Source organism: Cupressus sempervirens, chromosome 10, assembly GCF_028749045.1.
Source record: "Cupressus sempervirens isolate cs-2001-9-10 chromosome 10, ASM2874904v1, whole genome shotgun sequence".
Taxonomy (NCBI): domain Eukaryota; kingdom Viridiplantae; phylum Streptophyta; class Pinopsida; order Cupressales; family Cupressaceae; genus Cupressus; species Cupressus sempervirens.
Genome location: NC_143127.1, coordinates 488,185,129 through 488,197,950, shown reverse-complemented (window position 1 = coordinate 488,197,950; position 12,822 = coordinate 488,185,129). Strand labels below are relative to the sequence as shown.

At 32.3% G+C, this 12,822-nt stretch overlaps 1 pseudogene; it reads right to left on the bottom strand.

The window, feature by feature from the left end:
- Positions 1-773: 773 nt before the first annotated feature.
- Positions 774-6,157, bottom strand: LOC149534797 (uncharacterized; annotated as a pseudogene).
- Between the last annotated feature and the right edge of the window lie 6,665 nt (positions 6,158-12,822).

Below are 12,822 nucleotides of genomic sequence, written 5' to 3'. Positions count from 1 at the left end.
ATACCAAAATATTTGTTATTTGTGATAAAGATTAATGTTGAGGATATGTAGGTTGGGATAATGTTTTGAGAAGCTTCAATATGATCTACATCACATATCCACTACTTAATCACAATGAATCCATCGCCTAGTTAAAACCAAAGGTGCTACACAAGAGCCAAAATAGTGTTTTTTCCTTAGAATTTAATCTACCATAGCTTGCTTAGAGAATTCTCTTAGAATCCTAGAGATTCTCTAATTAAGCACAAAAAAATGATATATATTTCCATTACATTTAAAAGGACCAAAATCCTCAGGAATGCCCATTAGTTCATCCAAATCACATGGTTTTCAACCCTATTTGTTGAAAGTTCATTGTTGCACAAAAATGAGGGAGCATATTTTTTTTATTTTTAAAAATTGAACAAAGACAAAATAACATATGCTTTTGCACTTTGCTAATGTAACTAATTACTGTCCATAACTCAATCTTCTACATGTACCTTTGATGACAATTAATCATTACACAACTTATTTTCCTATATCAATTTTATGAGTCAGTGTCTCATAACTAGCCTAGTTAGCTCTTGAATCAATAGCCTAGTCCATGCTTGCATTAACCACTTAGGTAGTGCCTCCATTAGCAATCCCATAAAAAATGACACAGTAGTTGAAATGTCACTCATGCCGACACATCACTTATTTACATTGACATGACATTATGCTAAAGTCATGACCTTCTTTAGTGTTCCTAGCTATGGGTGTTTTTATAACAATGCTAAGAATTATCACACCTATTTGAAGCTTATGGTAAAGCACAATGAATAACCAAATTGAAAGTATGAAAGTAAAAAAAAAAATCTTTTCTTCTCTAAGTTTTCCTCAAACTCTTTAATTCTAGAAAAAATGATGCATATGCAACATCCCTTGCTTCCAATTATGAGCTCAGTTGGCTAAGTTTGTTTACAAGTTTCTCACTAAACCTTTTATCAAGATATTTTTCCTCTTTCCTTCTAATTTTGTTCTCTAGAGCTTTTGAAATTGCATCCTACTCTACATTTAACTAAGCAATATCTCTATGAATGACTCTTATGATCAAAACATATTCTCTTCAATGTCAATAATATCTCTATGAATGGTGAGGATTATTTCTCTATCTTAGATAATCAAAGGACACACTACATTCAAGTCACAATTACTAATGTATTTTTCATGCTCAATGACTAGTAGAAAATTTTTAGAAGAAAATTTAGCCATCTCCTTAAGGTAGATTTATAGCCCTCTAAAGATCTTGCATATTATAGGATTCATTTGCACACAACTTGACATAAAAGAGTTATGATCTAGTGGTAGGATTTTTAATTCTTCAACAAACCACTTATCAAGAAGCATGGTATTACCAATTCTAGAGTACAAGTTTTTTGGTTTCCTATCATAAACATCATCACAAATAAATTTTGAGTCATATTCCAAGTATTCCTTACTTTGAACATTATTTTCACATTGATTTATCTTATTTTTTTTGCCTTCCACATTGACAAATAAAATACCATCTATTGGGACTGAAAATTGCATGGTCAATTTTTAGTCACATATTGAAAATATTGAAAAAATCAAGCCCTATAAATGCATTTTCTTGCTTGAGTACCTAACTAATTACATTAGATGGATGGAATTATGTATGGATTGAAGTTTCTTAGGTTGCAATTGGCAACAAGATAATTCCCCTGGCTGGAAATGGCAAACAAGTGAGAGAGAACCCACATTTTGAGCTATATCCTAGGCAAAGAGGAAGGGCATGTTCATGACTATAGGGCAGATGCATTATTGTAGGTCAAAGGAGAGTCATTCATGCCCAAGGTAGCAATCCACATTTTTTCAGGAAGACTGTAACATAAATGGAGACCATGTGTAGGCATGTTTTATCCCACATTAGGGATGAGGGAGAGTTATTACCATTTGAAATACCCAAACATGCAATTGTAAGTTGTCTTCAAAAGACACATTTCTTTGTGATAGGCACACCAAGTCTATGTGGGGCCCATTTAGCTAGGCTGGTAGCAGAGTCAACAAGTTTTGATGAGCAACTTAGAAGATGGAGGACACATAAGCAACATTCCATAAGCTCATCATAATTTTGCAAAGAGGAGAGGGAAAGAACTCCAATGTTACATTCGAGCGATGTTATGACCATGCCATGTGGTTAGGGACCGGCTTTGAAAGGGCTCTGATATTATGATCATATCATGAAATTGGGGAGGCTCAGTCTCAAATGCACAATGCTATGCAATTGCAAATGTCATAGGATTAGAAGGTAAAAAAAAAGGAATTAATATGCTATGATGGGACCCCAGGCACAAGGTTGGGAAGGTAAAAAATGAGGTGTGCAATATCACAATAAGCCCAAGATGTTGTGAGATCAAGATGGTGGAATCAAGCATCCACAATGTTACAAAATATTTAGAGGATCAAGATGCAAAGAGAGGGGATGTCTAATGTTACAACTAGTTGAAAGATCAGACAAGTGGACTTCACTGTGAGATCATAAGCAAAGATGCATGGTGATACAATGCTATGGTGGCCTTTTTCGTATGATCGAAGATTAAAAGTTGAGGAGTGCCACATGGCACATTCTAGAGTCTTGTTGAGAGGTCAAGAAATGACTATGTAAGTGCTATGATCTTATAAAATTTTGTAATATTGCAATATGAATTAGTGTGTGTTACGATGCTATGAAGGAATTATAAGATCAGAGAGAAAGAGCATTGTTGTGAGATTGGGTGAGGAAAGATTATGGTTTCCAATGTTATGCTAAGGTCGGGGATCAGGATCTCAAATTTAGAGGTTTACAATCCTACGATTCTCATGGGATCATAGAAGGATTCTCAAATGCTCTGATGTTATGATTCTACATAATGTTACAATGAAGCCCTTGTTGTGAGGTTGTGAACTTCAAATTGAAAAGCCCTGATGTTATGATGGATTACCTTGACATTGTAGGATCACAAGGTAATTTAAAAATGTCTACAATGCTTTGAAATGTGAAGTTTGTCATATGATCAAAGGGCCAACATTTCAATGGTAAGATATTACAAAATTTTCACTTATCATAAGGTCGTGAAGAAAAATTTGAAGCTCCACAATCTTGCAAAATTTTGTAAGATCATAAAGATGATTGTGGGAGATGATATGATGGGGCCCATGTTGTAGGGTCATAAAACAAGATTTTTTGCCATGAGATATACAAAATTTTCCTTGTCATGTGATTGGGCAGGCAAGAGTTAAGTCAAGATCATACAATAGGGGAAGATTAAGCTATTTCAAATGCATGGTGGATGGGGGGCTTGATGAATCAGAGGTGGACACTTGGTACTGGATGATTGGGGGCAAATGAAAAGGGACAAAATCAAGTTTTTAATCAAAATTTTCTAATATGAATGCACTAGAATTTTCAAAGTTGAAAAATTTAAATGAGTTTTAAAATTTTATATAGTTCAACTATATAAATTTTTAAAAAATTTCAATCTTATGCTCTTTCATGGTCTAGGAGCTAGAATTTCAAATCAATCTCAAGGGCATAATTTCAACTCAAAATATGCAGTGTAGCATACCATTGGAATCGGGAAGGAATAAGCTATCCATTTCTGGAGCTAGTTTTAACATAGATGGTCACTGATGCATGCTAAAGGGGGTTTTGTGTTTTCAGAGGGATGCTCAGTTCCAGGAAATGATTTCATCAATGCAATTATAGAATTTAGTTGGGATGCATTTGATATGCTTTGCTAGCTCAGTTTCTTCAAAATTTGATGCATAATAATGTGTTTTGCTGCAAGTATTTCACAACTAGCTTGATTTTGATGGAATTTCTTAGAATTCTTTGTCATTTGCAATCAGTTATGATTTCCATCAAATTTCTTAGATATTTCTTGCTTTTGGAGGCCAAAATGATTGAATATTTGATATGTAGTTGCAGAGAGATATTAGAGAGATTCTTTTCACTGCTAGGAGAGGGAATTTCAAGTGAGCACATGTCATCTTTAGATAAGATTCAGGAACTCACTTCCTCCTATATCATTCTCTTTCTTTCTCATTGTAATGGTTCTAGTTTTTGGAGAAAAAATGACTCATTGCTATGATACCACGTGTGTTCCAATCTAGAGTTTACCCAGATATGTGAAACTAGGGTTCCAATCTTGATGTGTTCCCATTAGTGTGACACCACATTCTTTAGTATTCTCTTTTGTATGAACAATAGTAGGAAAGATAATACACAAAGTTTAGATCTATTATTTTTTTCTATGTTTTGATTTCATGCATATGAATGTATAATTTCAAGGAAATGAATACAGTTGAGCAGAAAACTCTTTAGTTTCATTCTAATTCTCATCTCCTTCCTCTATTATCTACAATGTTTTTTGTTTAAGAACAAAGAGCTTAGACTCATTTTCAACCCCTTAAGGTTGTATGTCTAGATAAGTTTGATATTGAAACAAAGAGCTAAGTAAATGCTTATTTACCTTGATAGGGTTGTAGGTTTCATTAGGAGGATATTCAGTAAGTAGTGAGATCTTTATGAACATAGATGTCTATTTACAAGGTGAATGGATAGATTTGATATCTGAGTATAGGAATATGTCTCAAGTATCCATATGTATGTGTTTGATTCATGGATTTTCCCAATAGATAAGGCACTTGGTAGCTATAGGATCACTTGTTCATACTGCTGTATATTTGGGTTTTTTTGCTAAAAATCAACATCATTAATCAAATGTGTTTCCCTTTCATGTTGAAGAGCTAAAAGGGATGCCCTCACTCAGCTTGTGAATTTCATAGATTGGAATTTAGCTATTGTAGATCTATGTTATTGCATGAGTTATTAGGAGATATAAGGATTTTTATCTACTTTGTTAGATTTAGGAATATGTTTTTGCACTGGTACCATATAGATTGAATCTGAGGTCCACTCACCTAGGTTTTGCAGAGCTTGAAGTAGAAGAAGGGTCAAGCCTTATAGGTGGCCCTATGTCTGAAATGATATGTTGAGGATGGGATTTAGTTGCCCCTAGATGTGTCATATTCTCATTAGGGTAATTTGGAACTTGTAGCATTTCAAAAGACCAACACCATCCTCTCCCTTACTAGATTCTTTACACTACATTTTTATAATGAAATTGATAACTAAATTTGTGTCTAGGAAATCATCTGCTAGAAGTTGACAAAATGTCTTCTCAATATGTAAACATAATACAATAACATCTATGATAGGAATTCCACTGAGGTGATTTTCCATTTACAACTTTACTACAAATCTATCTAAAATTACCACTCAAAGGTACTAGCAATAAACTTGAACTAATATTACTTGATTGCAAAAAGGATGTAGCTATATCACAGTCTTTTTAAACCTCAATCCTTATAAAATCTATGTTAGACACATTTTCCTTACTCTAAACACTTATGATTTCCTTCTTAATACAAGTATTAGTTGTTACAACTAGAGACACTACAATGTGTTATAATTATTTATTAAGTATTAGCACTGTTTACGTAGTTCAAAATTTTTTTTTTTAAAGAAATCAAATAGGGTTACAAGCTTTGGAAATTTGACCTTCAAAATTGAAAAATAATTGTCTTTTTCTTCTTATGTAGTTGATATGTGTGCACCAATAATAGACCTTTCTTGAGGGTTAGGGGCCTGAAAAATATGATGACAAACCTATTTGATATTCTTGGAAATTCAATGTACCTTCACCCAACTTCCACAAAATTTATTCAAGTTTAAAGATTATTATTTTAGTTTTTCATTCAACATAAGTTGACTTTCAAGTCATTTATTCTAAGATAGCCACCACATGTCTAGCTACAGTAGCAAGAATCACTTAATAGGATATGACCCCCTTTTTTCCCCCCCTTCTTCTTTTATATTCTAGATAAGCCATAAAATTTTCTAGGAAAGCCACACATGGGGTTCTATCTATAGTCCTTCTAGAGGATGTATATCCATGTCATATTTTGGTCCTTTAAAGTCTCACTTATCCATCTTGAAGTAATCAATCAATCTTCTCTATTGTGAGTCTCTATGTACCACTTAAACTTCTTGTTTATCTTGAAGTGCCTTCTCCAAGTGCTCCTTCAAGATTTCAATTTCTTATTTGTATTCTTCAATAATCAAAATCATTTTCCACTTCCAGTAACATGTAAAATAACATTGGTCTTTTTGGATTCCATGCTACTATGGTAAGGTGATTTTACCTATCAAGGGTACTTACAATGGTTTATTTTTTGTATATCTTGGCATGTATTTCCTAGCATATTAGTATGACTTTTTCTTTTTGTGGGTGAGGGTAAGTCTAGGTAAAGGGTCTTAGAATGATGGTATCTCTTCAACAATTTTGATCAATTATATCATAGGAGGCACCATATAATACATTGTGTCTAGATGTTGGAGAAGTATTTGACACAATTTAGGGTGAATCCAAACATTGAGTTGTGGGGCAAGCATTTTATACTAGGAATAGTGGACCCACATGATTCTCTCTCCCATGCAGTAGGTGTTTCATATGGGCAAGTTGAGTTAGCCTCAATTCTTCATACATACCATGTCTTAAACTTTGTGGTACAAATCTATTGATTTAATTTTGTTCTTTTGTACCATGCAAAGAACTAAATTTTATATACTTGGGGTAATCTTGTCTCTTTAGATATCACTTACCTATGATATATGAGTCTTTTTTGTGCCGTTTATATCACAATCTTGAACCATTACTATAGATTATCAAATGGTTTGAAGTGGAGTCCACACTTCTACAAATGAAATTTAATCCCCTTATTTTGCATTCCCTACCTAACAATATTGTTGGTTTAAATAAGTATTTACTATTTACACTTTACTTAAGTTTACTTAGATTAATGCATATTCATATTAGTTTTCATATAGACACCTAGGAGTTTGCATATTCATATGAGTTGTCATGTTGACAATAGAGTAGTTTGCACTCTAATTGAGCACATGTTGTCTACTACATCTCTTTATGAGATACACCTTTACATTCTTATACTCTCATTGTTGCACGTACATTCATGCACAATGGAGGATAATATTCTCTTGGTGGACATGTGCTTAGTTGGTATGCTTATCTCTTTGCTAACTCCAAGTCATATCAGTTGCCTTCATATACAAGGCACTTCTATGATGTATTCATCCAATTATCTAATATCTAATTATCTAATATCTAATCATCTAATATCCATTTTCATTTGATCATCATTTGTCTCTCTTGTGCTATCTAGTGAGCTTCTTGATCTTGGTGTTGAATTATTGCCTTAGGAACATTCTTACATTGTATCAGAGCTATACCAAATTCTTACATGGTATCAAAGCTATAAAAGTTTTATTACATAGCCATCGAAGAAATTTTTTTCCCAGGCAAAGATTCGAGCTTGTTAGTGCAAATTAGATGTTGGCATCACATTGAGAAGGTAAAAAAACCCCTAAATCAACTTTTGTTTCATCAAAATTGGACATTTGAGCTGAAATCTAGAGTCATTTGATTTTTGGAGGTGTGACGTTGGCGATTTAGGAAAAATAATTATAGACATGATTTTCAAACAATGGTGTCTCCCTCATACGGACTCCTTTTTTCGAGCAATTTTTTTTGTTTTGGGGTGGAATTTTGTGATCTACACATTCTTGCAAGTTGTTTTCAATCCTTGTTCCTAAATTTTTCTAAAAATCACAAATCTTGTGTTTTGAAACTTCAAAGGCTTAGTTTGGGCTCATTTGGACACATATTTAGGTGATATTTTTTTTGAAAGTGCTTGATTTTTTGTCTACTTTCTAGATCTGGTATCAGTTTGGAGTAATTTTGAGTAGACATAGTACTTTCATCATTTGGTCATTTTTGGCCTATTTTGGCACTTGTAATTAATTAGATCTTTGAGAGGTCTTGTCTCTTTTTTTTTTGAGTCATATATAGCTTCATATTTGTTGTTGTAACTATCAAAATCATAAGTCCACTTTGGTCTATTTTGACAAGTGGTCAATTGTACATGCACTATGTAAAAAGTGCCAAAATCATGCATTTTGGGGGGGTTCTTTGATTGAGTGATTTCGGGGGTGTGTCTTGAGTGCTTGCACTTCTCTTTCTCTTGTGTTATTTTATTTTTCATCATGGGTTCTCCTAGGTTTCCACTTTTAACTCCACATAATTATGCTACATGGAAAATTAGAGCATAGAGTAAAATGATAGAAAAGGGTTTAATTGATTATGTTGATGGAACCATGGTTGCACCATCTAATCTTGATAAGCTAAATGAATGGAATCATAACAATAAGGTTGCTATTGGTAATTTGAGGAAGTATGTACATGAAGATCTTATCTTCCATATTGATAATTGTAACACATCTTGATAAACTAAATGAATGGAATCATAACAATAAGGTTGCTATTGGTACTTTGAGGAAGCATGTACATGAATATTTTATCTTCCATATTGATAGTTGTAATATAGTAAAGGAAGCATGGGATAAGTTTGCTAGCTTGTATGCAATTTAGTAGACAAGGCTAGGGGTTTTGAACTTGATGAAAATCTCATGTCATTAGATCCAAAGGAGTTTGACACAATTCAAGACTATATCACCAAGGTAGATGAGCTAAGGTCAATGGTTAAGGATTGTGGAATTACCATAGAGGATGAAAAGTTGATCTATAATTTGATGAGAAAACTTCCTCTAGAGTATGCATCATTTGTTTTAAGCTTCAACACTCATAAGTTGACCTTAGGTTCTTCCTACACCATGCCTTCATTTGATTCCTTCATAGAGATGTTGATGGTAGAACAATCAAATTTGATGAGCATGGGGATTCTCAACTCTTCAAAGTCAAAAGCATTGGTGGCTAGTAAAGGGAGTCAAGGAAAAGGATCTAACAAGAAGCAAAAATCATGGCAAAAAAACTCACAATAGGAGAAAGAACACTCAACCTCCTCACCACAAGAAAACTCCAACAATAAGGATACATCATCCAAGAAGGATTTTCTTACTTGTGCATGTTGCAAGAAGAATGGACATGAAGAACACCATTGTAATAAGAAGGAGATTGATGAATTCAAGAATCTTCTCAAGAAGAATCAAATTAGTCTACCTTCAAGAATGACTACTTCACCCTCTTCTTCACATTCAGATTTTGATAAAGGAAAGGATCGCATGGGAAAAGGTCAAGCCTTAGTAGCTACTTCAAGTCAAGATTGAGGGAGATGGCTTCTAGATTCAAGGGCTTCTCATCATATGGCATCTTCATAGTCTATGTTTTCATCATTTGATCCTTGTCATACTCCACCTATTTTGATGGGAAATCATACTTACATGAATGTTGTTGGGAAAGGAAATATTGATAAAGTGGAGGGATACTTCAAAGATGTGTTGTGTGTACCTCACCTAATTCGTAATCTTCTTTCCATCTATCAGCTCACTCATGGAGATAGAGGAAGGGTTATAGAATTCACACCTGATTCAATTTTTATCAGAGACTTGGAGACTACACAAATAATTGCTATAGGGGTGGTTGATCACACATCTAGGCTATACTACTTCTCAGATTTTTCTCATGATAATGTGTGATGTCCCAATTTTGACATATAATTTAAATAATAAATAAGTATTATATATGAAGTAATATTAATAATAATATTGAAATGATAATATTTTATAGGTAATATTATGTTATAACCATATAATAATATCATATTATATATATCACATTATTATAGCAATATGAAAGTATGAAATGAATGAAATAATAATCTAATATAATAAATAATAATATTATGATAAAGATATATTTTAATATAAAAATACTATATTAATAAATATATTATAATATAATAAATATATTTGAGAAATCATTAAATAATATTCTTAATAATATAATTATTAATATAATATACCTTATGATATTAATTAATAAGTAACCTTATTAATATAATTATTATTATGAAAGGAGGTGCCCCTTTGAAAAACACACACACACACACATCAAATATCAAACAATGAAAATCATATTAGATGGAAGTAATATAAAAAATTATACAAATTAGAATCAGATCAGAAAATGTCCTAAAATGGGACATTACAAGTGGTCTCAGGGCCTCAAATTGGCAAGCTTGTGGAACATCTTTGTAAAAAGGGTTTATGATTTTCAAAGTTTAAAAATATTTATCAAAACCATCCTATGAGATTTATCAAAGTTGGTTCTCTTATCGTAGGAGGAAATTTACTTGTGAAAAAGAACACAAAGTGTTCTATGACTAGTAATAATACTCAGACATCCATGCACATTCAAATCTATGATTTTGAACATCTGTAGTAATTGATAGACACAAACTAATGGAAGAAGGCTTAAGAATCATAAAAAAGAAAGAAATCAAAAATCTAGTAGCCATGTACTATTGTGTCATTGATGTCAAAATAAATCAAACATACCACTGATTAATAACTAATTGTGATATATGTAAATTAAAACATACAGTTTCTGCCATCCATGTATAAATATCATGATAAGTTAAAAGAAATTTTAGAAAGTGTTATAATACTATATTCAAGGTTCATTGCTACATATTTGATATAAGTCTTAGCACGATAATTGTATTGTTGTGCATATTTGCACACTGATGGTCATATTAAACAATCTATTACATATATATTTGTTCTTGTGAATATCAATGACATATTTTGACATTTTGAATAGTCTTATTCACTCCTACAACTTTCAGCATACTATCCAATTCACTATTTAGTATACTCTTCTGTTCATTGCTAACAGTTTATTATACATATGTAGATAGTATAATCCAAACATGATAAGTTTTATATGGAGAACAAATTGCTGGAAACAATAAGCAGTAATGTCTCACCATAGCAAGAAAAATCTATACTACACTATCTTTTCCAAAATACCCAATGTATAGAAGATACCATACTATATATATTTTCTTCAACTCTCAATATAGGATTTTGCCCCTCTGAGATATAAATTTGTGTAGTTGTGCTCTCCAATATGCATAGTTTATTGATTCAATAATGACAACAACAATTTCAATCAATGTTGTTTTAAGTAATTTCTAAAGAGGTTGATATTTGTTCAGACATAATCAAGCCAATTTATGTTTAGCTCTCAAAAGTTAAGGGAAAAATAGGGAAAAACATAAGAATCCAAAATTAGAAATCAATTACAATACTATGGAATGAGGAAGGGACGTGTTATACTCCACTGACTCAAATGATTGTAACAAAAGATGGGAGATTTTATTACCACATTCATTGTCAATAGGAAAGGTCTATAGAAGAGTTGAGGGTAAAAAGCAATAGATGATATATATATAGAAAAACCTATGGTAGGGGTAGTGATGAATCAAGCAAAGAGGAAGATTACATAGAGAATCCTCTCACAAATAAACTATGAAGAATGATGAGCCAATCCATCCAAGAGGTGATGCATCAATCAAAAAAGTAGGACATGGAACATGGAGTTTATGAAAGACCCATCAAACAATAAAAAAAGATAAATATTTGAAAATCATCGAACCTTATCCATCTAAAGAATGAAGAGGAATAAAATGGTGAAGATATCTAAAAAAGAATTGTTCTGTAAACAAAAAAGAAAGTATACAAATCAAAATATATTAATCATACAGGAAGAAATACTAATTACACTCATGAATGGAATTTAACTCATGAAGGAAGCATATAATACATATAGAATGGAGCCCACATGGAAGGAAAATAGACCAGTTCACAAGAGAATCAAATAGCATAGTCAAAAATACATTTGTCACTGGGTGAGAAGACAAAGTCCTATGAAAATCATTGCAATTGTGACATGAATATAATAAAAGAGAGGGGCTAAGATGCAAATATTTCCCATATGGTTACTATAAATGATACCAAATAAAAGAAGAACAAAGGCAACTCTTGATCAACATTAGTTAAGAAGAAATGATTAAGCTTGAATAAATATTCAGTTAGTAGAGAAGTAAACTAATACCTTCAAATAGGGTTGAGATCATCTAACCCCTCATAAGCACTGACAATAACTGGTGAATAAGGCACAAACAAATACCATTGAAAATGTTGGTGTTAGGGAGGTAAAGGCATTTGACATTGATCTAATAAAGGTATGTGTATGGTATATTATTCAAATGTTTCTTTTCATATTAACATATAATATGTTAATAATGTTTATGAAGAATATAATATTCTAACATTTTAATATTGGGAACTTGAGAGAAAATTATGAGTAATTCCAAGCATGGAGATTACATATGTATTATTGAGTTAGTATTAGCGAAATTAAAATAAGCGAGAACAATATGTGCATTTATACTTTTTTTTTACATTAAATCATCATTTCCCAAGATAAGATAAGGCCTGTGATGGAATGGGCTAGGTGACACCACTCAGAGGTACTAGGTAAGGCCTGTGGTGAGATGGGCATTGGGCTACATCATCCAAGGGTACTAGGTAAGGCCTATGGTAGAGCGAATACCCCGAGGTACATCATAAAAAGAAATATCTTAGAGATGATGATCAAAGAGAGATAACAATAATGAGGGAGAATGGTGAGGCCCATGATTGGGTAACAGGGCACCCTATTATAATTTCTCCTTCCATACTCAGGAAATGATGAATTAATGGACTATACTTTTGATTGACAAGTCTCTAAATTGAGACCATAAATACATTGTCAAGAGATTGATATAAGGAAATCCTAAAAAAGAAAATTTATATATAAACATGTACTAATAATTTTTTGTGGTTATAGGTTCACAATCAAAAAATTGCGTAAT